Genomic DNA, 26,779 nt, shown 5'->3' with positions numbered 1-26,779 from the left:
GGCACCGTTTCTGTTACTTTTTTTTTCCTTATTAAGAAAATTATTTCATTACCCTTTTAACAGCTTCGTTTATCATTCTAGAGAGGAGTGGACTTGACGCGCTAGGAAATCGCATTCTCAACCTTACTCGATACCAGTTTGGAAAACCATGTAGAATCTTATCAAATTAAACATATAAACTATCAGTTAAATTAATAAGATAAAATGATAATTTTTAAAACAAAAATAAATTTATTATTTAATGTTCCCTTTCTTAATTAAATAAATTTATATATATCATATATAAAAAATTACGAATCAAAATCAGTTAAAGAAGCCTACTAATCTTTACCACATTATGAGTATTTGACACGCGGGTTGCTATTGATTAGTCAAGCATTGGTAATACCGTAATAGCCACTCCAATCCTATAAATTTTACACCGGTGGTTCCATTTGTGTTGTGACACGCTAATGTAATAATCATAGCCATCCCTTTTGTTTTCCGTTTTATTTCAACGGTCAACGATTTCATGTTTTTCGCGAAAAATTTATCATCATCATCACTCATTTGTTAGGTAGGCCATCAACCCTCGTTTTAATGATATATTTGAAAAGATTACTTACGGAACATATTTTGATGATAAATACAGGTTAAGATCGTGTAATGTAATTTGAGAATTTATAGAAAATTATTTGAATAAAATAAAACTTAAGAAAGTCTTTTGATTTATATAATGATTATTTTATTTTTCATTTTTCTAAAAATTTAGTTATCTTTTTTTAATTAATTGAATAGGTATCATATTTTCAAGACACATATCAAGATTTAAATCTATACAAGATAGAAAAATATAAACATATTTAATAACTCGATCCATTAATTATCTTTTTAATTTACCACTGATAATTTCAAGGAAGAAAGTTATTTCTTCAAAGAAATTAGGAGTCGTGGTTATTGACAAGACAACATGGAAAGTGAAGGGACGATGTGAAATTGATGTTAACCACGCTCGGGGAGAAAGGATCTCCATGTCGAAGTAGGAAAACAGACCCGCTGTAATGACCCACGACACTGAAAATGAAAGAATCAACAGCAAACTCTCCAAAAGTCTAGTCGAGACTAGAGAAAACCAAATTTTTTGCCCTACATAACATTCGAGCTTGATGCTACTGATGCCAAAGAAGTGAAATTCCAAACAAGCAAGCCAAGCTCGATCCTACAGGCTTCGGAGAAGAAAAATCCCAAACGAACAAGCCAATATACAACTCTGAATGGCCGAAATCCAATGAAAGGTTATCCCTAACACACAAATGGTTACAACTTCGAGAGATAAAAGGAGAGGCAGATCAGCAGATGCTGTCATGAATAGAGAAATAAAACAGGAAAGGCAGAAGGAAAGAAGGGAAACAGGGAAGGAGTACAGCCGAAGAGCCAGCAGACGACAGTCAACCTGAACTAGTGCCACCGCAGGCGAAAAAGAAGAGAAAAGGAGGCAGGGGAAATGCTGCATACTAGGAAAGGGAGATGAAAGCCGGGGTTCTTTTACTTCTCGTGCCAGAACTCAAGCACATTTAAGAACACAACATCCTCCATTTTAATCGGAGGTTTGGAAGTTTAGATTAGTTTAAGAAATGAACAGTATAACCCCCTCCCCCTTCAAAATATGCATTAAATGCAATCAATTAAAATATAACATGAAAATAATAAATGAATTTTCCATAAATTAAATTAAGTAATGCATTAAAAGGAGAGAATACTATATATTTTAGCAGTGCACACTGCACAGATGACCATACATTGGTCAACAATGTTCGTTCAAATAATACAACAAACCTCCAGTTCCAAGCTCCACCAACCATTGACAGTCTCACTGCTTCTCTTTACAATGTGTCTGACAAAATTATCAAAACATTACGGTTATAAATCCACCTTTTCTCTTATAACCCAACTAAAAAATTGAAAAACAAAATAAATAAACTTGTAAAGAGATAAAAGAAATACATTTATATGCAACAACATAGTATGTACAACAAGGCACAAAGACAACAATGTTCCGTCAGATTTCACTACACTCCCGCTTCTTTTTCGGGTTATGGTTAGTTCCATGGGGGTGATGGTCCTGATTTGTATACAAAATCCTGAGAGGATGTCCCATAGTTCAGATCAAGGTTGTGGAGTTGTTCCATTAATTGGGAACGCCTTTCCTTGAAGAAATCGAGATGAGTTGTTAATTCCACCAGAGCAGAAGATGCTGTCGATGAATGTCTCTGATAATCAGTCACCTGCAAATTAGAACGCCATTGATTTCAGAGTTGAATTAAGCTAATTCGTACAAGAATTAATCAGGTTTGAAGTGATTTAAGATTCGGATAATTAGATTCTGGCGGAAGACAGATCTTTCAACAGCCAAAACAATCGGTCTTACCTCGGCTGCTCTGGAAGTGGAAGGGATAGAGGCAGAGCTGACTGCACCAAGCTCATTCATAGACATATTTGCTGATCCCTCAATACTTTTTGGATCACTCAAGCTCGGTGAATCCATAAACTGCTTTCGAGTAGGCGGCCTGCTGATGTTGCCACCTGCCAATCCCTGTCCTTTAACATTTCTCCAGTCTGGCCCTAACAAGTTCTCCTGCATAATAGTTTTAATAAGAATACTTTGAGTGCATAAAGTGAGGACTGAGCAAAAATATCTGAAGGGAGAGAACTAAAACGGATGCATAATTGCTTGAGTTCAAATGTAAGAAGAGGATCAGTTTGGCGGGAACAAATGCAGAAAAACTTGTGTATTAACTGATCCGATCATCATAAATTTACTGCTACCTACAGTCATTATTTAAAAGAAATACACTGAACACATACCTCTGTTCTTTGTTTCCTCTCATGATTACAAAAGGCAAGGGTTGTGTCAAAATCCTGCTGAAGAAACCTCCTGCAAGCATACCAAATATAACATTTTACCATTTGGGAGACAAATTTCAGACATCTATATTTTTCGATTTAAGGTAGTTAAAAAAAGCCCGGTAAAAAAGTGCATAAAAATGATGAAAACAATGAATAAATATTTGATAATTATAAATCCTTCAAAAGCATCCTATTACATGTAATAAATTTCATTCCAAGACATTAAAAACTGTTCATAAACATGTAGCAAAAGTTCGGCCCTCGGTAGACTTTGGTTGTAGAGTTATTGTAAATTAAGTAGTGATTTCCCATCCAAACCTTGAACCCTGTCCTTTTTAGCAGAAAATTTCGGCATTAATGATTTAGAAGCTACTAAAAAGATGGGTTTCCTCCCATACTCCACTTAAGAGCCAGCAATAGAGAAACCTGTTTTCAAGCATATTGCAAGAATTTCATCTTCTTAAGGGCTTGAATTCTATGTTACTCCAAGACTTCATTTTTCTTGAAACACCCGTGTCCGAAACATACAAGGTTATGATGATATGATCCTCCAAGAACCCCCCAAATACATGGAAATCTTGGAAGAAGTTGAATCAATGTCGGACACATACCCATGTCCAACACTACACTAGGATCCGAGTAATATAGCTTGATTTCACCTTGATAACTAAAAAGCTTCAAAAGAGTATTCGAAAAATATTTGTCGATCACCTGAAGGAAGCCCAAGTCTTGAGTTACCATATTATCTGAACAGTAACTGTGGGCTATGGCATACATGCATGACAACAGAAAAGAACAATATTCATGCATGTTATATTTTGGCTAAAATGATCATTTTAGGGTTCCAGAATGTTCCAGAGAAAGCTTGAAAGAAACTTCTGACACATGGAATCAACAGAAAGGAAAAAAGCCAGATGATGGTTTCGTGTGCCAATACGCAAAAAGATAAAAATGCATCAGAAAAAGGTAATTTGAAAGCTTAAACTAGTATTGAAACGATTCATTTTATTTGGTTCCTTGAGAACAATCATCATGACCTCGTTTTAATCGGCTGTGCAACTGCCTAATCAGTTTACTAGCTTAGACATGTTGAAACCAGTATGGAAAAGAATTCCATCAACTCACTGCTGAGAGTTCAGATTTTGGACATGTTGATAACGATCACATGCATCAGAGAGAGACCCGTAGTGGTGTTGCCGCTGCTGATTCAACTGATGATGGAGTTCAGCAACTTTTTGCTTCAATCTAGCCACATCAGCTTCAGCAAGAGCAATTTCCTCAAGCTCGGCCCTCGTCTTGGAATCCATTTCGTGGGAACTAGAAAATTGTCCAGATGACATACTCGATCCAACTTCTAGTGCTACTCTAAGATCCCGTTCAGCTTGTAACTGCTCTTGTAATCTAGAGACCTACAGAGTCATTTAAAGGTAAGTAGGAACACAACTGCAGGAAGATAATTCTTCAATAAAAGGTTAAATGAAAATTGTCCAGATGTTTCCTGTTAGAGTTTTGGCATAACTCATAATTCAGCAGGGATCAAAATTATGACCTCCCGTAGTTGTTCTATAGTCTGCAAAAGTTGCACAAAAGTTCAGCTCTGCAAAATTTTGTGTATAACTATTCAATGACATGTGCAAGCCACAAAGAAGATGCTTTAGAACTGCAAGAGACTGTTGGATTGTAGTTTCAAGAAAATTTTAAAACCTTTTTTTTTGTCAAACATGCCCAAGAAAGTTCAGAAACCAAAATCTTCAACATCAAATTGAAGAGTAAAACTAAATAGAATAATCAGACGCAGGCAGCCTAAGAAAGGCACAGTTGTGGTTTTGGTTATAGGAATAAATTTAGAATTAAAGGACGGATCCTTCCTTTTGCTAACTTTATTCCTCATTACATTAAAGAACAACCAATAAAATGTATAGAAACGAACCCAAGTAAACCATGTACAGGCATTTGAGGCTGATGTAAAATAAATAAATAAATAAATAAAAGAGGGAATAAGAGTCGGTAAGAAAGAAATACATCTTGTTCAAGTGCCAAACGACGTTCGTGCAGAGCTTGTTTTCTTCTTTCCAAGCTAGCTTGTAAAATTGCATTTCCTCTAGCCTACAACAAGTAATGAGCAATCCGTCAGCAGAAACAAAAAATATTTCGCCACTTGGGCCTGATTTCAGGAAAGTAGAGCTACCTCTTTTGCTATACGATGTTGCAGGTCATTCTTTGTAATCTCAAGCCTCTGTATAGCAAGCCTAGAAAAATTGAACAAATTGATTATGCAAATGTGACAGACATGAGATCAGAGCTATATTTTTTTTTTGATAGGAATAAAAGGCCTCAAAAACCCCCTTGGTGGTTAACGGAACTTAAAAATAGTTCCTTGACCCACACAAGGAGGAAAGGAGTGCCCTAGGATTCAATAAATTCAAATAAAACAAAGTATACAACCCATCTCCCTCAAGAGAGATAAAACCAAAAAGAAACAGCCCTTAACAGAGCATAATTCACCCAATACCCGCCTTAGCTAGGACATCCGCCTCTATATTGGCTGTCCTACTAACCCACCTAATAAAAACCTTCAAAAACACTAATCTTTTGAATAATGTCTTTAACTATTTGAACATAAACAACAGGACAAGAGACCACATCCTTAATCCAGTCAACTGCCACCTGACTATCACTCTCAATAATCAGTCTATCTTTAACCCTATGACGAATAGATTCAAAAAAATCTAAACCCTTTAGGATAGCCTTCAATTCCATTAAAGTTGGGGGCCCCGGACCAGCCGGCTCTTTGAAGGAACCAAGAATCGAACTAGACATGTCTTTCAAAATACCACCTAAGCCACTCCTCTTCCAATCACTCGAGGTAGCCGCATCCACATTAAGTTTAACAAAACCTTTTGGAGGTGGGGACCAAGGAAACACGGTTGAAACCCGATAAGAATGGGATGAGTAGGAATCCACTATGGACGGGTCAGCAATAATATCATCCTTGGAAATACTAACATGAGTTTCCTTAGCTAGAAACCATGAAGCAAGCCTGCACCTTGCAAGAAAGAAAATCTCTGCTCGATCAAGCTTCCCTCCTTCAAACACAATAAAATTCCTGGTCTTCCAAATTGTCCATAGAACAGCTCCAGGAATGAATGGCCAGATAAGAGAGTTGGACTTCAAGTCATTCCAAGCCAATAGGAATCTTTTAGCCTCTGTATGAAAAACCGATTGAAAATTCCAATATCCCAAGAATTTCATCCAAATTGGCCAAACAAACGAACATGAAAAAATAAATGCGATGAAGACTCTTCTTCAAGATTACAGAAAGAACACAAAGTATCATTTATGCCCTGAACACCTCTCTTAACCAGAGCTGTCTTGACCGCCAACTTCTTTAATATAACTTGCCAAAGAAAAGTCTCAACTCTTGGAGGCAACAGACCCCTCCAAACATTAGACTTCCAAATTTAGCTTCCTCTGAATCGGGAGAACCCGAATAAGATAGGTTGACACATGATTTCACTGTATAAACCCCTTCCCCATTCCCCTTCCAAACAATCCATCAGTGGCATCAGCAGAAATAGAGAAATCAGAGATCACAACCATCAAATTTGCCCATTGCTCAAATTCCCAGTCATTCAACTCTCTCCTCAACTGAACGTTCCAAATCCAACCCCTTGAACTGAACTCCCCAAACTGAGTTAATCTTCCTTCTTTATTTACTGCAATAGAAAATATTCTAGGGAACAATACCATCAACGGATGATCCATAGTCCAATTGTCTTGCCAAAACCGAATGCTCCTCCCATTGCCAATTTTAAAGCTATATTTACCTCTGATACTACAGCCCAACGAATCAGCATTATAATGGTTTCTCACCATATCTCTCCACATCCAGGATAGTTTAGGAGAGACTTTACTGTCAAACTGCATCAAGGAAGGATCCAATTTATATTTGATGCAGAGCAATTCCCTCCAAACCGCCTCCCTCTCAATAGCAAACCTCCAAGCCCATTTTTCCATGAGTGCCCTATTCACCACCTTTAATTAGGAACCCCCAATCCTCCTTCAATTTTAGGTTTACAAACATCGGACCAGCTTACCCAATGTATCCTCTTTCTCCCATCACCACCTCCCCACAAAAAATTTGACATGATAGAATTTAGAGTCTTGTAAACTGATGCTGGAACCTTGAACATTGACAAAAAGTAAATAGGGAGTGAGCATAGCACTGATTTAATTAGAACTAGCCTGCCTGCCAGTGACAGAGAGGAGCCTTTCCATCCCGCCAGCCTCTTATTAAAGCTTTGAACCACTGGATCCCATAGAATGTTGGAGTTCCTATGTGGACCTAGAGGGAGTCCCAAATATTCTGAGGGAAAAGAGCCCACTGAACATCCAATCATAGATGCCCAACCCTTAATTCCTCTTCCTTTAAGTTCACTCCAAATAATTTACACTTCTTTAAATTCACTGTAGACCAGAAATAATCTCAAACACCCGAAGAACCCTCTTTACATTCAAGATCTGTTTTTCCGACGCCCCACAGAACATAATAAGGTCGTCAGCAAATTGCAAATGGGTTAAATTAAAATTCCTCTCCTCCTTTCTAATGACCAGACCCGAAAAGAGCCCTCGTGAAACAGCCTTCGCTATTAATAGATTCAATAGTTCCCCAACTATATTGAACAACAATGGAGACAAGGAACAGCCCTGCCGAAGACCCCTCGCCATAGGAATTTCCTCAGTTGGGACTCCGTTCACCAAACTGAAACAGTCGCTGAAGTGACACATTTCGAAATCCAACCTATCCATCTAGAACCAAAGCCCATTTCCTTCATTATTCTGAACAAAATAGGCCAGTCAAGAGTATCATATGCCTTCTTGAAATCAGCCTTAAAAACACACCCTTTCAAACCATTCTTCCTCCAAAAGTCAATCCCTTCATTTGCTATAAGAGAACAGTCCAGGATTTGCCGACCGGGGATAAAAGCGAATTGACTTGGACTGATCAAATCTGAAATGCAGCTCCTAAGTCTTCTTGACAGACATTTCGATAGTATCTTATACAATCCACCAACAAGGCTAATAGGTCTAAAATCGTCCAGTCCACCAATGTTAGAAATCTTAGGAATAAGAGTGATGAAAGTGTGATTTACACCATGTTCCCATTCCTTCCCCAAGTAAAAATCATGAAAGAATTTCATAATATCTACCTTCAGGACCTGCCAAAACCTCTTAAAAAATCCCAATTAAAGCCATCAGGACCCGGAGCTTTGTTGCTGCCACAAGATTTCACCACTTCCCACACTTCCTCCTCAGAAAACTCCTGTTCTAAGAACTGCTTCTGCTCCAAAAAAATTCTGGGAAAATCCAGATTCAAATCATCAAGCTCTAAAGTAGTTCGTTCATTATAGATCTTAAAAAAATACTCTTTAACTATGGCCTTAATTGCCTTTGGGTCTTCCACTGTTTCCCCTTTGAAGTTTAAAGCAAGTAGAGCATTCCTTTTATTCCTAATCGTAGCACAAGTGTGGAAGTATTTAGTATTGCGATCCCCATCAACAATCCATTTAGTTCTCGAGTACTGAAACCAGATCTGCTCCTGAATCCTGTAAAGCTTCCACAATTCTGCTCTTAGATTCTTCAATTCAACTAATACCTCACTGTCAACCGTTCCTTGCTTCTGTTGAATATCATCCTCTATCAACGAAATTTTCTTCTCTAACTCAGAATCAAAGCACCTGGATATTTCACTCTGTTCCCAGACCACTTCTTAATTGCATGTTTGGTGTTCCTCATCAGACTAAAAACGCCTGCCTCGTTCTGACTACCCTTACCACTCTGAAAAGAAGAAACAACCAGATCCTCAAAACCCTCCTCATCCATCAAATAATTGAATAATCTAAAGGGTTTTCTGCCCCAGTCCACCCCTTTATTCTCCAGAACTATAGCATTATGATCTGACAAGGATCTTGGTAGAAGCGACTGCACAACGCCCGGAAACAGCTCTAGGAAGCGACAATCAACCAAAAAACGGTCCAATCTAACAAAAGTGGGATTATCTTGGTTATTACACCAAGTGAACCTACCCCCGTTCAAAGGAAGATCAATCAAACCCGTATGGAGAATGAACTCATTAAAGATCTCCATTGAACTCCTACTTTGACCCCTTCCCAATTTCTCATCTTCTTGTAAATATACATTGAAATCCCCTCCGACACAAATGGGATAAGTCTGTCCACTAAGAAAACTGCTTAATTCTTCAAAAAAACCAGATTTCTCCTCCTCCACTGATGGACCGTAGACATTGATGAAACCACACCCGGAATCAATACTCCGAAATTTACCGAAAGTAGCAATGAATCTCCTGCTAACAAACTGATTTTCCAGCTCAAAAACATTATCATCCCAACAACACAACAGGCCCCCCGCTGATCCAACTGAAGGAGATTCCAAAATTCCTTTAAGTTTATTAATTCCACTTCTCCTAAAAAAAGACTTCCTAAATTTCTCAGTCTTAGTTTCTTGCAGCCAAAGAAAAGTAGGATTAAAGTTGGAGACTAAATTCTGAACAGCCCTCCTTTTCTCGTTTTTCCCCAAACCCCTAACATTCCATGAACATATTACTAGCTTTGTCATCATCAAAAAGGAAATAGGTGCAGACACACTCCTCAAACAACCAATCCTTTATTAACCCCATTTACGCCTTTCTCTAAAGCTATGATTTTATCCAAAAAGGCTTCTTTCCCTTCCTTAAAAGACACACCCAAAAGCTTGCTAACCTCCCAAGTTTCCACCGCTTCTTTCAACAGAATCGAAAAAGCTGAGGAGGATGCTGTATCAATGCTCACCTTGTCAAGGGCTTCACGATACAGGATCCTTTTAGTTCTTCTCTTCCTTCTAATCAGCAAACCAGATTTGGACTTTAGGCCACCACCTTCTGAAAAGTAACCTTCAATCTCCCTTCCTACACTCCCACCCCCATATCCTTTGTCAAGATAAGGATCAAGACTCCCCTCAGCAATGTTCTCTGCTGATAAACAGAGCTGAATATTCGTACTGGAATCAACATCTAACTCCCTCTGCTTAACTACGGCATCCCCTGTTTCAGACGAGATGTTCAACAAATCCCCATACCAGTATCTTCTTTCCCTCGACCTGTTGTAAACCCTTTTACAATTGCTCAGACTTCTAGTTTCCAGCACATTACTCTCTGTTGTAAACTCCCTTCTAGACCGAATTAACTGCCTCCCCCTAGAGTTGTTATTTAAACCTGTTCCGATGGTCTTAAGTTTTCTTCTTCGGGGTCTATCTCCACACTGAATGGCTTCTCTACAATTGGACTCGATTCCATTCCCTTGGACACTCCCCTGCATTTTCCTGATAAATGGATGTTTTCAATAAATTCCCCAAACTTATTAATTGTATATGCTGGCCCAGAAATAAAACCCGAAAAGTATTTTGACCCAGTCTGCCCAGATTCTTCAGAATGGGCCTGAGATCCATCAGCCGAATAATTTTGACTCCTAATCCCCAAACCTGCATACTCACCAACTTTAAACTTTCCAACAGTCTGACTTTCTGACAGACCACATTTAATATCTTTCCTATCTAAGGAAAGTCTTGCTAGCTGTCTGTCCTCACTAGCTCCTCCAGAAACATGAAACACTCCCTGGTCAACCCAATTGTCCACTGACAAACGATTTTCCCCTGCTGCGCAAGTCTCACCTTCCCCATGAACTGACAACAATCTGTCTTCATCCTTCTCAGACATCCTCTCTTCAAAAAATATCTCACCGGAATCCTCCACCGGAAAATTACTGAAAAACGAACTAGAGTATTCACTTGCTGATCCAATCTTGATACTTACTTTGTATGATCTTCCATACGATCCAAGAGTAATAACCTCTGGAACATCAAAAGGACTTTCCACCTTCAATAAGATTCTTGCCATGGTGAGATCTTCTCTTTTCCTTGTACTATCATGGATATCTACCACACTGCCCCATCTACCAGCCAACTTCTCGAAGAAGGGTTCATTCCAACACAGCAAAGGAACACCTTTTAATTCCGCCATGCAGAAGGCAATTGGTTTCCCAGCTTCATTCAGTAGAGGTTCCACCCGCTCGAACCACTGTTTTAAAACTTCTTCCTTTCTTACTCCATAACTCCAGCATCTCCTCATGAGATTTGAGGATTATCACACAAGAATTCCAGACATAGCCCCATCTCGCAATTTGAACATCGTGGCCTTCTTTTAATAATGCCGTCCGAATGAACTCCGCTTGAAAGGAGTATTTGATAATCCCTGTTAACGACCTCTTCACCCAGTTGGCGCTGTCTGTTGGGATATGCATCTCAAATATAGAACTCAACAAAATCACCGCTTTAGTATATGGGAATCTTATAAAACAAACAAGTCAAAATAAGTTTCAAGATAGATACTAAAAGGTCAAGGCGAAGCTAGGGATATGCAGGAGTTCCAAAAGCAAAGAGGCTGAGTAGTAGTTTTGAAATGCAGACACTAGTTAAAAGGAATGCAAATTATAAAGAAGACTCAATGAGTATCTTACTCTTCTTCACCAGAAGAATCAACAGATTCCATTGATGGTGTCTTTCTAGCCTGTAACAAAGTCGATGAACATTAAAGTAATTACGGTTTTACTATGTGAACATTAAACAAGCGAAACATAACGAAAAGATGCAACAAATAAAGCCTTTAACTTAATTTTTAAGACCTCTCAAAATCAATTTCCTAATCCTCATGGTTGGAAAGTGTACCAAGGTCATAGATCTTATTGAATATAGTCAACAATATCTAAAATCCATTCAAAAGTGCGTGAATCAGTCTGACTATCTAATGCATCTGATGTGAGAGTTCCTTGCAATTAAACAGTGCATCAAAAAAATGGTAACTCACGTTGCTCCTCCCCCAAAATGTTGATTTCTTTGCATTAAGACTGGAGCCTTTAGCTTTACCAATTGGCTTCTCGGTAGAAGATTCAAGCCCAGGCGAAGATACAGGATGGCCAGGATCCATCGAAGACAGGATCTCACCCATTGATTGGTAAGATTCACCAGTAGGTAGCACACTTGGGACATTTGTCTCATCAATTTTATTTCCTTTATTCTGCTTACCTTGTTCCTCCAGCTGAGCATCGGGATCTCTCATCCTTGGAGGATCCACACCTAAGCTTGAACTCTCAGCACGAGTATTATTGTCTCTAGGGGATTCAACATCTGAACCATCAGCCTCAAATGCCTGTACAAAAAAAGGATGAACGTGCCAATAAGCTAGAGGGATCATCAATCAAGTTCTGCAACTCTTTTGAGTATGAAGGAATGTACAAATCATTGTTAAACTTAGCATCAACATAGTGAACAAAGTCTACATGGATGATTGAATGGACAACCTACAACACAAAAACAAGAAGGTTTCAATCATTCGATCTCAATCTCTTATAAAGCTATAGCCTAGTGTGCAGCAGTAACCTTAAACTAATGGGAAACATCTGTAAAAGCATGCTTATTATAGGATACTTGGAATGAAAATTTTGCTTTATTACATACGATTTTAAACTCAACTCTTTTCTTTTTCCTTCTTGTGGCTGCAAATTATTCAATGGATTTGAGCACAAAATGACACTATCTACATTCTACTCTGGTTCTCCTAATTACTCATCACTACTTCATAAAATGCAGATCGACCTCTTTTTCATTTTATGCTGTTTATATTACCATTAAATGAAAAAACCCATCTCAAATACACATTTAAACTGAAATAACTCAAATTCTATGAAATAGTATGGTCTACCAAGAATATCCTTCAGATGTAAATATGAGCCTAAATCTTCTAGTTCGCAGGACACGACTGTTATAGTTAAACAATCACAATGACAACACTCTGAAAGAATCAAAACATATAATGTACAACAGCAGAGCATGCGCAAAAGAGCAAGGAAATGGACTGTTGTTACATATGAAGCCTTTCAACCTCTCACATTTAACACGAGTACTATTCCAACAATTAAAAGAATCTTTGTCAGTTAATTAATCATGCAAAATTTGGGAGAGCAAAAAATGAGTGAGAGAGAGAAAAACGTAGAGAGAGAGAATTTTAAAAAAAAGTCAGTTCCCGATGAGTGTTGGTCGGCGTTTATCGACAACCTGAGTAGGAGGGTTTCTCGTCATACTCTTAAGGAATTATTCTTAGTCCATGGTCCGGTTATGAGAGTTTTCATTCCCAATCAAATTAGAAATCCTAAGTACAGATTTTCCACCTTTGCTTTTGTTCATTTTAAGAGGGAGGAAGATTTAAGGAGGGTTGTTGATGAGTTAAACGGGGTTGTGATTGATGGAAGGAAGATCTTAGTTAGTCCTGCCATATTTAAGGATGATCGTTCAAGGTAAAGGGTGGTGCATACTTCTTCAAACGAGGCTTCTGGTCAGATTAATGCAGATTCTTCGAAATCAAGAGAAAGAGAAAATATTATCAGAAGTAGAAGGGACGATAGAACTTATAGGGATGCTCTGATGTCAAATGGGATTACAAGGGGGTACAAAGAACTATTGTCTGAGGATGTCCAAAGGAGGAATGTCAAGAAAAACATTATGGAGATGCATATTCCATCAGAAAGTGCCAATTGGGTGAAGAGGTCGTTAACAGGGATTATCAAATACTCGTTTCAAGTTGAGTTCATTCGGAATGCCTTATTTAAGGAAGGCTATGATGTTCAAATTGCTAGATGGGGTTATGTTTGGAACTCTTGCGTTTTAGTTCTCAATTCCCATGAGGAGATGCTGGATTTGTGGAGCAAAAAGGAAGAGGTTTTAAAACAGTGGTTTGAACGAGTGGAACCTTTACTGAATGAGGCCGGAGTTCCCATGGCCTTCTGCATGGCAGAATTAATAGGGGTTCCTTTGTTATGCTGGAATGAATCTTTCTTCGAGAAAATGGCTGGGAGATGGGGCAAAGTGGTAGGTATTCATGAGAGTACAAGGAAAAGAGAAGACCTTACAATGGCAAGAATTTTATTGAGGGTGGAAAGCCCCTTTGATGTTCCAGAGGTGATCACTCTTGGATCTTATGGAAGATCATTCAAAGTAAGTATTAAGATTGGATCAGCAAGTGAGTATTCAAGTTCGTTTTTCAGTAATTTTCCGGTGGAGGATTCCGATGAGGCATTTTCTGAAGAAATTAGGTCTGAGGAGGATGTAGACAGGTTGTTGTCAGATCATGGGGAAGGGGAGGCATGTGCAGCAAGGAAAAATCGTCTGTCAGTGGACAATTGGATTGAGCAGGGTGTGTTCAGTGGTTCTGGAGGAGTTAGTGAGAATAGACAGCTAGCAAGGCTTCCCTTAGATAGGAAAGGTATTAAATGTAGTCTGCCAGAAAGTCAAAAGGTTGGGAGTTTAAAAGTTGGTGAGTTTGCAGGTTTGGGGATTAGAAGTCAACATTATTCGGCTGATGGGTCTCAGGCCCATTCTGAAGACTCTGGGCAGTCTGGGTCAAAAGATTTTTCGGGTTTCATTTCTGGGCCAGCATATATAGTTAATAAGTGTGGGGATTTTGTGGAGAACCTTAATTTAGCAGAAAAAAACAGGAAAACGTTTAGAGTATTGGAGAAGAGCCCAATTACAGAGAAGGTGGTTAATGCAGAAATAGAGGCTGAAGAAGAAAGTTTAAGGTTGGTTGAACCGGTTACAACTAATTTAGGAAACATCTCAAGGGGGAGACAGTTACACCGTTCTAGAAGAAAGGTCTCAACTGAGAGTGAGGTGCTGGAAACTAGAAGTTTGAGCAGTTGCAAAAGGGTCTATAGCAGGTCGAGGGAAAGAAGATATTGGTATGGAGATTTGTTGAACTTTACGAATGAAATAGATGGCACCAAGGTTGGGCAGAGGAAGTTGGATGTGGACTCCAGCACTGCAAAACAGATTTGTTTTTCAACAGAGCTCATTGCTGATGGGAGTCTTCTTCCTAGCTTTGTTAATGGTCTTGGGGATGGGACCGTAGAGCGGGAGATTGAAGGTTACTGTTCTGAAGGTGAATGCTTAAGACCCAAATCTGGTTTGTTAATTAGAAGGAAGAGGAGAGCTAGAAGGATCCTGTTTCGAGAAGCTCTTGACCAGGTGAGCATTGATACAGCATCCTCCTCAGCTTTCTCGAGTTTATTGAAAGAAGCTGTAGAAACTTGGGAGGTTAGTAAGCTTTTGGGAGTATCTTTTAAGGAAGGGAAAGAAGCATTTTTGGAAAAAATCATAGCTCTAGAGAAAGGCTTGATTGGGATTAATCAAGGTTTGGTTGATTGAGGGTTTTGTTTGTACCTTGTTCCCTTTATGAAGATGTCAAAGTTAGTAATATGTTCATGGAATGTTAGGGGTCTGGGGAAAAATGAAAAAAAGAGGGTTGTTCAGAATTTAGTCACTAGCTTAAATCCTACTTTCCTTTGGTTGCAAGAAACTAAGACTGAAAATTTAAGAGGTCTTTCTTTAGGAGAAGTGGGATTAATAAGCTTAAAGGAGTTTTGGAATCTCCTTCAGTTGGATCAGCGGGGGGCCTGTTGTGTTGTTGGGATGACAATATCTTTGAGTTGGAGAGTCAGTTTATTAGTAGGAGATTTATAGCTACCTTTGGTAAATTTCGGAATAAAAACTTCAGTTGTGGTTTCATCAATGTATACGGTCCAGCAGTGGAGGAAGAAAAAGCTGGTTTTTTTGAAGAATTAAGCAGTTTTCTTAGTGGACAGAATTTTCCCGTTTGTGTGGGAGGGGACTTCAATGTTTATTTACAAGAAAATGAGAAGATGGGCAGAGGCCAAAGTAGGAGCTCAATGGAGATCTTTAATGACTTCATTCTTCATACGGGCTTAATTGATCTTCCTATGAATGGGGGAAGGTTCACTTGGTGTAATAACCAAGAGAATCCCACGTTTGTAAGATTAGATCGTTTTTTGGTTGACAGTCAATTTCTAGCGTTATTTCCGGACATTTTACAGTCTCTTCTACCAAGATCATTGTCAGATCACAATGCCATAATTCTTGTGAATAAAGGAGTGGACTGGGGTCAAAAACCGTTTAGAATGTTCAACTATTTGATGGATGAGGAGGGTTTTGAGGATATGGTTATTTCTTCTATTTAGAGTTCTAAGAAAAGTCAGAAGAAGGCAGGTGCTTTTAGTCTTTTAAGGAGTGCCAAACATGCAATTAAAAAGTGGTCTGGAAACAGAGATAAGTATCCAGGAGACTTGATTTCTGAGTTAGATAAGAAAATTTCGAAGATAGAGGCTGATATTCAACAAAAGCAGGGTGTTGTCGATAGTGAGGTATTAACTGAGTTGAATAATTGTAGAGCAGAATTGTGGAAGCTGCACAAGATCCAAGAGCAGATTTGGTTTCAGTATTCGAGATCTAAATGGATTGAAGACGGGGATCGCAACACTAAATACTTCCATACCTGTGCTACGGTTAGGAAGAAGAGGAATGCACTGGTGGCACTTAATTTTAGAGGAGAAATAGTTAAAGACCCAATTGCTATTAAGGACATTGTGAAGGATTATTTTTTTAAGATCTACAATAACCGATCTACTCTAGAAATTGTTGAATTAAATCTGGATTTTTCCAGAATTTCTTTGGAGCAGAATCAGTTCTTAGAGCAGGAATTTTCAGAGGATGAAGTTTGGGATGTTGTGAAGTCTTGTGGAAGTAACAAAGCTCCGGGTCCTGATGGCTTTAATATGGGTTTTTTCAAGAGGTTTTGGCAGGTCCTTAAGGAAGATATTATGATCTTCTTTAAGAAGTTTTACTTGGGGAAGGATTGGGAACATGGAATAAATCACACTTTCATCACTCTTATTCCGAAAATTTCAAACATTGGCGGTTTGGACGATTTTAGACCTATTAGCTTAGTTGGTGGTTTGTACAAGATCCTCTCTAAATGTCTGTCAAGGAGACTTAGGAGCTGCATTTCAGATTTGATCAGTCCATGTCAATTCGCTTTTATTCCCGGTCGACAAATCTTGGATTGTTCCCTTATAGCCAATGAAGGGATTGACTTTTAGAAGAAGAATGGTTTAAAAGGATGTGTTTTTAAAGCTGATTTCAAGAAGGCATATGATACTCTTGACTGGCCTATTTTGTTCAGAATTATGAAGGAAATGGGATTTGGTTCTAGATGGATAGGGTGGATTTCAAAGTGCATCACTTCAGCAACTGTTTCAGTCTTGGTGAATGGGGTTCCAACCGAGGAAATCCCAATGGCTAAGGGTCTTCGTCAAGGCTGTTCTTTGTCTCCGTTGTTGTTTAATATAGTTGGGGAACTATTGAATTTATTGATACTTAAAGCTGTTTCAGGGGGTCTCTTTTCGAGTTTGATGATTAGAAATGAAGAGAAGAATTTTAATTTAACACATCTACAATTTGCTGACGACCTTATAATTTTCTGTGGTGCGTCGAAAAAACAGATCTTGAATATGAAGAGGGTGCTTCGAGTGTTTGAGATTATTTCTGGACTTCAGTTGAACTTGAAGAAGTGCAAATTGTTTGGGGTGAATTTAAGGGAAGAGGAAATTAAGGATTGGGCAGCTACGATTGGATGTTCAGTGGGTTATTTTCCCTCTGAATATTTGGGACTCCCTCTTGGTCCACACAGGAACTCTAACATTCTGTGGGATCCAGTGGTTCAAAGCTTCAATAAGAGGTTAGCAGGCTGGAAAGGCTCTTCTTTGTCACTGGCGGGCAGGCTGGTTTTGATTAAATCAGTCCTATGTTCACTTCCTATATACTATTTGTCATTATTTAAGGTTCCAACTTCAGTATACAAGACCCTAAACTCTATTATGTCAAATTTTTTATGGGGTGGAGGAGGTGGGAGGAAGAAAATCCATTGGGTAAGCTGGTCCAGCGTTTGTAAACCAAAAATTGAAGGAGGCTTGGGAGTTCCTAATATAAATACGATGAATAGGGCTTTACTAGAAAAGTGGGCTTGGAGGTTTGCTATTGAGAGGAAGGCAATTTGGAGGGAAATGATTTGCACTAAATACAAAATGGATTCTTCATTGATGCAGCTTGATAGTAAGGTTTCTCCTAAATTTTCTTGGATATGGAGATCTTTGGTGAATAATCATTTTAAAGCTGATTCGATGGGCTGTAGTATCAGAAGCAATTATAGCTACAAAATTGGCAATGGGAGGAATATTCGGTTTTGGCAAGACAATTGGGCATTGGATCATCCTTTGATGGTCATGTTCCCTAGACTATTCTCTATTGCAGTGAACAAAACTGGAAGATTATTTCAGTTTGGGGATTACAGTTCTGGGGGCTGGTTTTGGAACGTCCAGTTGAGAAGGGAGTTGAATGACTGGGAATTTGAACAATGGTCAAACTTGATGGTTGTTATTTCAGATTTTTCTGTTTCTACTGATGCTGTTGATGGACTGTTGTGGAAGGGGAATGGAGAAGGGGTTTTCAATGTTAAATCATGTGCCAATCTATATTATTCGGGTATTTCTGATTTGGAGGAAGCTAATTTTTGGAAATCTATTGTTTGGAGGGGCCTGCTGCCTCCAAGAGTGGAGACTTTTCTTTGGCAAGTTATCTTAAAGAAGCTGGCAGTGAAGACAGCTCTGGTTAAGAGAGGTGTTCAGGGCATAAATGATTCTATGTGTCCTTTTTGTAATCTAGAAGAAGAGTCTTCATCTCATCTATTTTTTTCCTGTTCGGTTGTTTGGCCAATATGAACTAAATTCATGGGTTATTGGAATTTTCAGTTTGTTTTTCATGAAGATGCAAAAAAATTCCTAGTAGCATGGACTAACTTAAAGACCAACTCTCTGATGTGGTCATTTATCCCTGGAGTGGTCTTATGGACAATATGGAAAACTAGGAATTATATAGTGTTTGAAGGAGGGAAGTTTGATCGAGCAGAAATATTCTATCTAGCTAGGTGCAGGCTTGCTTCATGGTTTCTAGCTAGGGAAACTCATATTTCTATTTCCAAGGATGCTCTTATTGCCGACCCGTCCTTAGTGGATTCTTGCTCATCTCATACTAATCGGATTTCAACTAAGGTTCCTTGGTCCCCTCCTCCAAAGGGTTTTATTAAACTTAATGTGGATGCGGCTACTTCTAGTGATTGGAAGAGGAGTGGTTTAGGTGGTGTTCTGAAAGATAGTTCTGGTTGATTCTTGGCTCCTTCAAAGATCCTGCTGGTTCGGGACCTCCAACTTTGATGGAATTGAAAGCTATCCTAAAGGGGTTATTTTATTATGAATCTATTCGCCATAGATTTAAAGAGAGATTGATTATCGAGAGTGATAGTAAGGTGGCAATTGGTTGGGTCAAGGATGTTGGTTCTTGTCCTGTCGTTTATGTTCAAGTTGTTAAGGAAATTATTCAAAAGCTTAGTGTTTATAAAGGTCTTATTAGATGGGTTAGTAGAACAGCCAATATAGAGGCGGATGTTCTAGTTAAGGCTGGTATTGGTTGAGTATTATGTTCTGTTAAGGGCTGGTTCTTGTTGGCTTTTTATCTCTGGAGGGAGATTAGACTTTGTATTACTTTGTAATGTTTTAAGATTAATGAACTCCTAGGGCACTCTTTTCCTCCTTCCGCTGATTAAGGAACTATTTTCAAGTTCCGTTAATCATGAAGGGGGTTTTTAGTGAGGCCTACTATTCCTATCAAAAAAAAAAGAATCTTTGTCTAACTTCAACATCAAACATATCCTCATGTTGTTTCCATACATTGATCACCACAACAGACGTCATAACAGTTTCTCATGTCAAGTCAATGCATGTGTCTGTTTATGTGCATGTGCAAAGGTTTCCAGCTGCAGGCCAGTCCCCAGCCCAGTGACACCACTAATGTTCAGTCATGGATGTATAAACTTTATGTTTATATATTTGAGAAAAGAGGTGATAAAGAACCTTGTAGTCATACAGATCACTGCCTGCATACCCACTGCTTTCACTTGATTTCCTTCTGAGCACACGTTCAGGATCGTCATCTGTGTCTGGATTGGCTTCATTTTCTACATCATGGTAGCCATTGTCTTTCATATCTGGATTTTCCTCATCAGTGGAATCTTCGCTGGCACTATTTTCAATCCGAGAACCGGCTGAAATAGAACATCTTTGTAGATTTTCATCCTGAAACAACACAATCATCACCATAAATAGCACTATACGAAAGGAGACCGCAAGCATTGGCCTCTGCTTATGCAAAGGAAGACAAACTTTTTAAAAAACTAGAATTATGAAAAATAAAGCTTCACTGTCATTATAGATATTAGAAGGGGGAGACAGATTGGAATTGCTCAATAATAAGGCATAAATGACATTATCATCACACTCAAAGCAGCTCTGATAGCTGATTACTAAATTCATCCAAATCAAAACAGATGTAAATCAATTTTAAGCTGAATTAATATTTATAGATAAATGTTATAATTTCAAGAATCCTAAGTTAATATAACATCTTCATGACATGCCATTTGAATACAAACTTCGGTATGAATAAAAATGTTTTTTTACGAAAGATACATTCAGTTTTACCATGTCTCATCATAACAAATCATAGAGATATCATCTAGACAGATACACCATATCAAGCAACAATGAAGGTGGGAGCATCTTACATCAAAAATATTCTCATATTCCTCCAAAAGAGTTGTAATGATGGCTTGAGCATTATTAGCAGCATTTGCAGCAGCAAGAAGCTGGGCCGAATTATCACCGTTGACATCAAAATCATCCTCCAATTCACATTCACCAGCTAATAAGGGGCGTAAAAGCAGGGGTGCCATGCAAGCAGCCACAGCAGATGCAGTCATTCGATTCACATGAGAATGAGATGAGATTGTATGCATCGTCTTAAGAATCCTACAAAACATGATGCATATCGAGTTATACAAATCAATAAATATTAATAAGATTCCTATCAAAAATAAATAAATATTAATAAGATATTCCACGTTTATTCCAGAGCACAACCAAATAAGATATCTAGATAGCTAATGGTATTCTTAGCAATGAATCACAACTTAGCACAACCATTTAAGTTTACCTTTGCAATAGGCGCCGGTTTGGTTCAGGAAATGTCTCTAATATAGCAGAGCGCAATGCATTTATTCGAGCTTTCTTCTGATCAATTTCTTATCAAATATAAACATAAATCAGTATCAGTTTATATAGACACGTGAAACAATTATTTTGCTAAAATGCAAAATAATTTTAGAAGATAAAAATAAAAAGAACGTGAAAATAATTAAACTGTTGGGACAGAAGCATGTATGTGAAGAATCATAACTTCATAAAACAAGGTTTTTTAAATACACACGCACGCATATAATGCAGCAGATTTTCACAGAAGCATGTATATTGAGGGTTTATAAAAACAATCCTCTAAAAGTTTAAAGATGTATTGTCCAAATTCAACATGAGACAAACTTGGGAAAACATGGGAAATAGAAAGAAAATAGTTAAACATACTGTAAGCCTCCAGCAATGCAGTACAGCAGGATGCAGAAACTGGAGATGAGGGCAGCTCTCTTAGAACATGCTGTAAATCAAACATCGTGACTGATTAAGGAACACTAACCTGAAAATTATAAATGGCTTAATGTACTAATAAAACTACCTTAACACAGTCTCCCACAACATGAGCATCCTCATCAGAATCAAATTCAGTCTTGCCTACCATTAGGAAAAGGAAAACAATTACACAGCTTAATTTTGGATGGCATGCTACATCATAACTCACCCGCCAGTTAGGAAATCCAAGTCAGCAAATATGTGGATATTCTAAAATAATCATCAATTAGAAATGAAAAAATACCTTGGTCATATTCTTGAATTCTACAGTCAACCTCCTCAACATCGGCAGACTGGCGTAGAATTCCTTCCACTTTAGTTCCTGCAGTAGAAACATCATACAATAAGTAAAAGCCAAAATAGTAACAAAGCATGAAACATTCTTCACTATATCTCCTCAACATCGGCAGACTAGAGTAGAATTCCTTCCACTAATGAAACATCCTAAATATCCTAAACGCGATGAATACCAGTAAAGCAATTGCTAATGTGGGATTGGGAAATCTAGCATATGTTATAGCTCGGAAGGTCAGACCAAATCTGAAGAAACTATAATATATGATCAAAAGGATCTCCGTTGACAGAAACTTTCTCCGAGGCTCATCACTATTTCAGATTACAAGCACAACATAAACCTCAAACTACATTGCTAGTGGTGAATCTTAATTTGCTTGAACCAGAAAGCCATAGGACCTTATGCTACAGAAATGAAAAAAAAAAATATCAGTGATTACATAGGCAGAAAAAAAAAGGACCAACAAAATCTTATTGCTATCTGCTAGTTTCATTTTAATCCTTAATAATTTTACTTTAAGCAACACCACACTTATAGTTGACTACCACTACAATCTGAGCATTTTTGCATGTTGTGTGTATGTGTAAGGCTACAAACATCCCCAAACTGTTTCTTTAAGTTACAATGTACAAAGAGAAAAAAAAAAACCAGGGATCAATACAGCAGAATATTGTTTTAATACAAAAGCCATGGATTTCAATGCTGTAATCAAATGGATGGTCACACATCTTCCCTACTATTATGTTACAAGTATAAAACCAATTTCGAAGATTAAAACTACAAAAAAATCTAGATAAGACAACTGTACGTGAGGACTCCACCATCTATCAGACCTAATGAAGAGCTCAATTGACGTAAGTAATAATCACAATTTAAAACCACAACTTACCAAACTTTTCAAGAAACTGCAGAGCTTTCTCTAGGAATGATGGGCTTCCATCAATATCTTCAAGCGCAAGTAAAATAGGTCTTCCAACAACCAGTGACTTAGCAGTGCGCTTGTCTCTCCCTAAGAAGTATTAAAAACCTAATAAAATAAGTTGAAATTTTGCAAAGAAAAAGAAGGTAGACAATGAGTGATGATCATCAAAATTTAAGAACTATGGGAAACAAACATTGATGGAATGCCCCTTCTATTGCATCAGCTGTGTCATTTCGGAAAATCCCATTGTGCCCCATGACAAGTGCAGCACTCGGGGGCTTGTGCAAGGGCGTGTTCTAGAGCTGTCTTCCACTCAAACAAATCCTCAGATGTCTCCGCCTGAATTTATAAAGCAACAAGATATTAGCTTATTTAACATTTTCTTGAGGAAAATCACGTAGTACAAGTCATTAAAATAAATTTTAAAGAAGGAAAAAGAAAGTACATAAAATAATAGCTGAAAACAATATTCAACTATAGATGATGCACCTTAAGAGTGAAAGCCCGTCCATCACGCCCATCAGGAAACAATACAGTCAACAATTTTTTATCTTCTCTAACAACAACACTGCGAACAAGACGAGCTATAAGCAAGACCACTGAGACAGCTATGACATAAAACATACAATGACTATCCATACCTTCCAGAATTATTCAAATCGATGCCCCCCAAAGTCAAATTAACTTCACCACCTCGTTGTGGTAGGGCATTCTGCAAGAAAATTAAAGCAGCTTGTTTCAATTAAATCCCGAAAAAAAAACTTTAAAATATCATTCAAAACAGAAAAACAAGACAATGATTAGATTATCCTTTTCTGTGCGGGAAAATAAATCAATAAGCATCTGTCTTCATGAAGTCCTGGAAATAAAATCTCTAGGAAACGTTTTAAGTGAAACATGAAAACTATCAGTCTCTCCCCCTTCCCCTCTCTCTTGAAAGAAATTGAGGCGAGGAATACATAGAAAGATCAAATCACAAAACCAATTGCACACTCAAACATTTCACCTTCTCTATACCTGCATGCAAAAGTTGACGAAAATCCTTTTTGCATCATAGTTGACTGATGTGAAAGATTGACTTCCATAATATGGTAATCTCAAGAAATCTGAAGCTTTTTCTCATCATTACCTAGGTAATACACCTCAGCAGGAATCTTTCGGCCTCTAAGATCCCCTCTAACAAATTGGATTTCTTAAATCCTTACCAGTTAGTACCACATGCAAATGTTAAGGGTATTGGTAAAGATATGACACAAATATTAACGAATGTTTATGACACAATTGCCTTTATACTTAGATTGCCCAATGGAAAATGCCATCCACGTATTTCTTTCTTTCAAGGCAACGCAAATACCAAGCCTCTGCTCATAAATTATTATTTTTCAAAAAACATAACCAAACATGTATAGAGGACTCATAAGTCATAATGATCATATCCCATCATTTAAGCATCAACAGTCCCCAGCAAGCTCATACACTACTACCAAATAAAAGCATATCACGTCAAGCAGTGAGGAGATATAGAGTGTTCCAGAACCACTCTCCCCAAATTGCATTGATGACTGCATAGTCTTGCACAAAATTAATCATTATCCTAGTCTATGTACAGCCACTTTGAATAATTTAAAGCATACTATTAAACCATTACAACAACTAAAGCATCAAAGGGACAATATATGCACAGAAGAACAGCAAGGTGAGTAAAAAAAGAATTTTGAATTTGATGCAGTTTTTCTTTTAATATGAAAAGTCTATAACCATTATCCTCAATTCCTGTTTTACAAAGCAAATAAACATCACATTATGAACTTAACAATCAATCAACAGATTACTCATACTAGCATGTCTTTGGCAGCACATAAAAGTTAATAATCAGTACAACAGAAATATATATATGGAAAAAGGAATAAGCTATGCTATAATTACTCATATAATGGAAAGGATGACAAGAACTAACAGGATCATTTTTAAAGAACACCAACGAAGTACGTGTGAGGATAAACCACCTCTTCTTCCAAGACTTCCAACCAATCCCTGCAGAAGCTTGAGACAAACTTATATAAGCTACACTGAAGTTGAATCAATGGAGTACTTAAGTTATGTAATGGCATGAACAAGCCCTACATATATGAGAGGTCATTTAAGGTGCATCTAAAAGAAGTAATGGAGGAGATTGCAATCCTTATCTCAATTTAACAAATATACTATAAAAGATGTGTGTCCTCCAAGAGTTTTGGATATAATAACTGATGGGCTAAACATGATTCTTCACTTCAGGTAAATTTTGTGCAAAATTAGTATTGTGACCATCAATAAAAGAACAGCAAAAAAATTATTTTATTTTTTTTTTTAAAAAACTGAACTTTACCATCTTGTTAAGATAAGTCTGCATTTTTATTACACTTAAATAAGCCCTTAACCTTCAACTTGTACCCAAATAAGCCCCTAACCTTTAATCCATACCTAAAAAGACCCTTAAGATAAACTCACATTTAAAACAGGGGTTTGTTTAGATCTAAATCAAAGGATAAGGGTTTATTTGAGTGCGATAAAAATTAAGTGATTAGTTAATAAAAGTGAAATAATTCAAGGGTCGTTTTAGTATTTTATTCATGAAGACACACAAGTATAAGTATACAGACACAGTCACAAACACAGAGGCTCATACAGAAAACAATTTAAAAGCAGGGAAGAAAATTAAAAGTGATACAAAAAATTGCGAACCTTTTGATGATATGAAAAGAGGGCCACTCTTACAAACCTGCAAAACTCACATGTCAGAAGTCATGGATGTGCACCAATTGACTTGTGTAAAAAGGTAATTATACTCTTGCAATAAGAGATTAATCAACTTAATGGTGCATATATGGCATATCATCACTGTAGGTACCACTAAAACCCAAATTCTAATTCTATGAAAAGTTAAATGATTGAAACAATGTTTATATAAGAAATGGCATAGGTGTTTTCTTGCTACCATTGAATAGATCAAACAAGAGTTATTTACATAATGAATTAGTTTGTTTTTCTCACGAATTATGAACTACCCCAAAGTTGTGGCAGTGCATGTATCCAACAGTTGACATTCAAATGTGACTACAGGCAGCGAATCAAATACCAAGCAGTGTAGATCCTGTGAATCAAAAATTGAGGCATCCAACATCTATAGGGAACTAAGATCTCTAGAATGCAATGGAAGAGCAGCTTACAGCTCTTAAATTTAAAAACTGTAGCAATGAGAATGGAATAAAATGTAGTCAAAGATTTCACAAAGCTTTTGGTCCGAATTTCCTAGCTCCTCCGAATATCTTTTCTTCTCTTTTTTCCATTTTTATGTGATCCTACTCATCTGGATTTCATTAAATTTTCTGTTCCGACATGACGCAATATTAACTTCGTTTGAATTAAAGTTCCCAACACTTCCAACATAATCCAAACAACACCGTTAATCACTATTTTGTTTTCAAGTTTTCAAATTTTTCCCTATTAGAGTTCTCTTAAAAGCCTTTCTTTCTTAGAAATTGGATGATGATAACATTACTAAGAGAAATTAAATTCAATTTAAGAAACTAACATTTTTTAAACTTCTAGCAATATAATTCTTTAATTAAAAGTTGAAAATTAAATAATCAGTCCAAGCAATTCACGATATAAAGATCCAAAACTTTAGTTTTCTATTCTCATCTTTCCCAGAAACCAAACAAATAAAAAAAATCTGAAAAACAAAATGGGATAAATAGATTTTACCGTGTTTGAGGCTCCCCCTCTAGGCCGCTCGAATGACGCCAGCGAAGCCGACATTTTCGCAGAATAACATTGAAATATTTAATCAATCAAAAAAAAAGTCGTCCACACTTCAACCTCTCAGCGGAACTCCCAGTGCTCGGCATTGACTCGACGCAGTAGATCGGTGAGTTAACTGGAATCGAAGTAAGATCTAAAGCTTAGAACAAATACTAAGTGAATCTTCAAGCTTAGGGTTTTTCTATAAATATACCAAACTGCGTTTCCCTCAAATACCTTTGTTTCTTTCTAATTTATCTTATTTTGTTTGCTCGGTTCCCCCCCCCCCCTTTTCATATATATTTT

The 26,779-nt window shown here is 37.5% G+C and overlaps 1 long non-coding RNA gene and 1 pseudogene across 1 annotated transcript; one reads left to right on the top strand and one right to left on the bottom strand.

Annotated features, from left to right (window-relative positions):
* Window positions 1–1,973: 1,973 nt before the first annotated feature.
* Window positions 1,974–16,804, top strand: LOC120162458. The gene is made up of 3 exons (XR_005519551.1): window positions 1,974–2,098; window positions 3,801–3,806; window positions 16,792–16,804. It is a non-coding gene; the product is annotated as an uncharacterized LOC120162458 (long non-coding RNA).
* On the bottom strand, window positions 2,071–26,740 carry LOC120162455 (annotated as a pseudogene).
* Between the last annotated feature and the right edge of the window lie 39 nt (window positions 26,741–26,779).

Source organism: Hibiscus syriacus, unplaced genomic scaffold, assembly GCF_006381635.1.
Source record: "Hibiscus syriacus cultivar Baekdansim isolate YM2019G1 unplaced genomic scaffold, ASM638163v2 tig00111402_pilon, whole genome shotgun sequence".
Classification (NCBI taxonomy): domain Eukaryota; kingdom Viridiplantae; phylum Streptophyta; class Magnoliopsida; order Malvales; family Malvaceae; genus Hibiscus; species Hibiscus syriacus.
The sequence above is the reverse complement of the archived record's forward strand: the minus strand, read 5'-3'. Positions and strand labels throughout refer to the sequence as shown.